The sequence below is a fragment of the Sinocyclocheilus grahami genome, unplaced genomic scaffold (assembly GCF_001515645.1).
Source record: "Sinocyclocheilus grahami isolate Dianchi unplaced genomic scaffold, SAMN03320097.WGS_v1.1 scaffold2619.1, whole genome shotgun sequence".
Lineage (NCBI taxonomy): Eukaryota > Metazoa > Chordata > Actinopteri > Cypriniformes > Cyprinidae > Sinocyclocheilus > Sinocyclocheilus grahami.
Window position 1 is genome coordinate 47,142 of NW_015507798.1, and position 5,043 is coordinate 52,184.

Sequence of the window (5,043 nt, forward strand, 5' to 3'; positions counted from 1 at the left end):
CCATCGCCTCTGGACTCCTCTCCTCTGGCTGCGCCTCATCGCTCTGTCCTACCGGCTCCGTTGGGCTCCTTCCTCCCGTCAGCTCCACCTTGGTCCTCAGTCGCTCCGCCGCGGATCTCTGGATCTCCGCCTCCGCCTTGGTCGCCAGAGCCCTCGGCTCCACCCTGGGCCCCTGGATCCTCTGCATCCCCCTGGCTCTTTGGCTCTCCGCCTCGGGCTCCTGCTCTGCCGCCGTTGGTCGGCCCCCTGGAGTCGGTGGATATTCCTCCATGGCTCCTCCCTCTGTCGGCTCCACCATGGGCTGCTAGGGTCCCTCCTGCTCCGGTTCCCTCCTGTCTTCTCCCTGGCTCCTGCCTCCATCGTCACCTCCCTGGACTCTGTTAGCTGTCCTCCTCCTGGAAGTCCGTCCTCCGCCGAAACCTCCACCTCTCTACTCTGCCTGCCAGCCCTTTGCCTTCCCCTGTCACCATCTCACATCCACTGCCTTGTCCCCCTCCGCCCCCTCCCTCTGTTTCTACGGTGCGAGGACGCACCTTCCGGGAGGGGGGAGTAATGTAATGCCCCTGTGGACTGTTTGTTGTGGTTTCTTCCCCTTGTGTTGGTTTAGCCCATCTAATTATTAATCACCTCATTGTGCTCACCTGTCGGTCCCTCGTTAACTGCCCTATATCTGTTCCTGTCTCTTGTGTTCTAGTTTGTCGGTTATTGTGAATGTTACCTCGAGTGTGTGTCTGTCTCTGCCTTGTTGCTACATTAAATATCCTTGTCGTCCTCGTCATCCTGCCTGCCTCCACACACCTGGACCGTGAGAGCCCCAGTATCTCCACAATGCTCTGCAACACTGCCCTCTCATTCATTGATCTGCTAACCGTTATGCTCGCGTGTTCTCTGATAATAATAGCTTTCTAGGACTAAACATTATTTGGATAATTGGTAAAAAAAATATATATATATCTTAATAGCCCTACTGTATGTTAGACCTACCTGACTCTGGTAACACTGCCCTCTCATTAATTGATCTGCTAACCGCTATGTTATGCTCACTTGTTCTGATAATAATAGCTTTCTAGGACTAAACATTATTTGGATAATTGGTAAAAAAATAAATAATAATATCTTTAGCCTACCTGAAACTAAAAAGCAATTTTTTTCATTTTTAGGCCTTTTGTTTTTTTTTTTTTTTTTTTTGTGCTATTAGTTATTTCTTTATTAACTGCTTAGTCTCCTTATTTTTTTTATTTATTTTTTTTTATTCAATTTTAAATCAAGCTATCTCGTGCTACTGCAAGCAAATTCTCCAGCTGTAAAATCAAAAATACACTGAGTGAGCAAAACTGTTTAATTACCATTACAACTAGCTAGCTCACAATGTTTACATATGAATAAAAGCCTACATTAAAATCTGTCATATAAATTGGTCTTTTCATTAGAAATTAGCCTACTGATTGCCACCATTGATGGACACTTTTTGTTTTATATATAAAAAAAATATATATATAAATTAAAAATAATTGTATCTAAAAAATCTGTATGACAGTATATTCTGCAGTTCTTCCCTGCTGTACCGAATATTTATAACGTTACTTTTCAAAGTATCATATCGAAGTTAGAAATTCAAATATTGTGACAAAATTAATTTTGTAGGGTGCCACAAATTTGTAAAAATTTCCAAAGGGGTGCCGCGACTAAAGAAAGGCTGGGAAACACTGGTCTAGGTGATAAACGCGAGATTAACATTACTGACACGTCGAGGTCACCTGACAGATCCACCACAGCTATTTTTAGAAATATGGAGCCTTAAAGTCAAGCCTGTAGTGTAGGCTAATTTTTACGGCGGGAAAGTAAAATTGAGATACTATATCACATTGCTTTTGGAAAGACGGATCATTTGTCTTGTGGTTATTTGGCATGTCTCTATACATATTCGCAATTAAATGCAATCGACACGTACAGTATGATAATAACTGAACATGAATCAGAGCTGTCGCGCGCTCTCCTGAGTGGATAACATGTCTCTCACCTGATGTGGCAATGTCATTCACTTCCTCACGCGAATAATCTTTAATTACGATCCAGGGTCTCGTTTTCAAGCGATGTTATTTGAGGATGCTCGTTTTCTGCTCCTTCATTCCCTCTCGAGGCTCCCCGCCCTCCTGCGCAAGTCACGGAATCATCACGCGCTTAACAATTGATTACCGGGGCTAGTTGTCACACTTTCTAAGCATGGGGCTCATTTCTATATTAACACATACCTTACAATCTTGGCCACAAAACATTATTGAACATTTCCACATAGCCCAGGATTTTTTCTCTTTTTTTTAATCTATGGTTATCTATGGTTCCATGAAGAACCTATCAATATTCATGAAAACTTTCCATTGTGCAAAAGGCTCGTAGTGGAAAAGGTTTCTTTAAGAGGTTTTCTATAGATGCCGCAGACCCAACATATGATCATATTTGGGACCTCCATAAAATGTATAATGTATAAAGATCTCATTTATACTGAGGTATATTATAACTGTATAAATATTACAATATATTATATTGGAAAATAATTAGGTTTTTTTCACTATAGTACTGTACTGTCAGATGTATTTATTTACTTGGATACATTTTATTAAATGAATTTGTATCCACTTTTTATAAATTTAATTAAATTATATATATATATACAGTAGTCCTATAGATAGATAGATAGATCACACACACTCACACTACAGTTTTATCTTGATATTATTTTTTAAATGTATTTTTATTTAATTCATTAATTCATTAATTAAAAACATTCATTGTTTTCTATCTTTCCACGGACCTCCTAGTACACTTGTGCGGCCCCCTCAAGATCCCCGAAGCCCAGTTTTGAAAACCCCTGAGTTAGGTTTTTTAAATGTTCTTCACAATGGTTCCTTTAAGAACTGTTCACTGAACTGTTCTTTGGGGAACCAAAAACACTTCTTCTAGCATCACTTCGATCTTGTGAAATCTTTATTTTTAAGAGTGCAAGGTTAGGCTTGAACTAGGTTTGAAATTCACATCCACACTGAGAAAACACATTTGTGTAAATGGATTTTTGACAGTTGAAGTTACTGAGATCCAACCGATGCCATGCATCTGAACAAGATGTCCAAGACCTTCGGCAGAAAAACAGGCACACAACATTAAAGATCCAGCAGTAGATTTAACCATGGGCATGGGGTACTTTTTCTCCCTGTTTGTACTAAACCCATCTGGTGGGTTTGCTGCCAAAAAGCTCTATTTTTAAGTTTCATCTGGGCCATAGAAGTTCCAGTCGAGTCTGTCAACTGAATATGCAGGAGTTTGTTTTTGGATGAGCGAGGATAATTTTTCTTGAAACCTTCCTGAACAACATGTGGCGATGTAGGGGCTGTTTGATATTTTGTTTAGGCTTTCTGACCCCAAGACTCAACTAATCTGCAATTCTCCAGCTGTGATCCTCGTAGAGTCATCATTATGATATAGACACACATCCTGCAGATTTGTAACATCTTTAGTTGATTGGAACTTCTTAATTATTGCCCTGATGGTGGAAATGGGGATTTTCAATGCTTTAGTATTTCTTACTCCTTGTGATGGATGATTAAGGGAATTTGGCCTTTGTGTTCCTCATATTTATAATCCTGTGGCACAGGAAGTCATGGCTTGACAATTTCATGTTCTTAATCACCCCGGTGTGCTAATTTTTTTTAAATATGAATAAGAATATACTTCAGAGATATTTTACTGTAGGGATGCCAATAACGGTAGCCAACATGCATCGGAGAAAAACATTTATTTCATAATGTGAGCCCCCCCCTTTGTTTCACTTCAATGAAAGTTTAGAATTTTGTGAATTTTTTGAATGAAAGATCAAAAAGATAAATGATGTCGATTTATTTTCACAGCCACCTTTGCTCATATTTACCAAGGGTGCCAATGTTAGTGGGCGGCACTGTATGTATTAACGTGTGTATCTAAAATCGCTTGTCATTGTGAAGTGAGTTTGTTATTCCAATGCATAATTTCAATATTAGTCACTAGATGGCAGTTCTATGTGACATTTGACATAGTGCTGCAGTTTCAAGACGAACACACGATAAGCCCTACTAATCGATCCTGCTCATCTTCATTTTATTTAGTTGATTGGAACTTCTTAATTATTGCCCTGATGGTGGAAATGGGGATTTTCAATGCTTTAGTATTTCTTACTCCTTGTGATGGATGATTAAGGGAATTTGGCCTTTGTGTTCCTCATATTTATAATCCTGTGGCACAGGAAGTCATGGCTTGACAATTTCATGTTCTTAATCACCCCGGTGTGCTAATTTTTTTTAAATATGAATAAGAATATACTTCAGAGATATTTTACTGTAGGGATGCCAATAACGGTAGCCAACATGCATCGGAGAAAAACATTTATTTCATAATGTGAGCCCCCCCCCTTTGTTTCACTTCAATGAAAGTTTAGAATTTTGTGAATTTTTTGAATGAAAGATCAAAAAGATAAATGATGTCGATTTATTTTCACAGCCACCTTTGCTCATATTTACCAAGGGTGCCAATGTTAGTGGGCGGCACTGTATGTATTAACGTGTGTATCTAAAATCGCTTGTCATTGTGAAGTGAGTTTGTTATTCCAATGCATAATTTCAATATTAGTCACTAGATGGCAGTTCTATGTGACATTTGACATAGTGCTGCAGTTTCAAGACGAACACACGATAAGCCCTACTAATCGATCCTGCTCATCTTCATTTTATTTTTATATATTTTTAAATTTCGTTAGATAAAATTGAGAATTGTTTAATTCAATTGTACGATTAGATCAAAATGAGTCTTAGTATAAAAACTAATATATTATTATATGGAACAGAGTAAATAAATAGCTCGATCATAACATTATCTATTAGTAATGTCTTCCGTTAAAGCATCATGGCGACTTCCAGTAAAAGCAGCATGTGAGGAATTCTAGCAACTGTTTCTACCGCAGTTTATCTTTTGAAAGGGTGATATGAATGTACTAATTCATTTTTAACTCAAGATTGA

The 5,043-nt window shown here is 38.7% G+C and overlaps 1 protein-coding gene across 1 annotated transcript in view; it reads right to left on the reverse strand.

Moving 5' to 3' along the window:
• The window catches only part of LOC107575408 (equilibrative nucleoside transporter 4-like), an 18,549-nt gene extending 16,413 nt beyond the window's left edge, over positions 1–2,136 (reverse strand). Inside the window, exon 1 of the mRNA XM_016261787.1 lies at positions 2,021–2,136. The gene's annotated coding sequence lies outside the window, so the exon portion shown is untranslated. The remainder of the gene's footprint in view (positions 1–2,020) is intronic.
• Between the last annotated feature and the right edge of the window lie 2,907 nt (positions 2,137–5,043).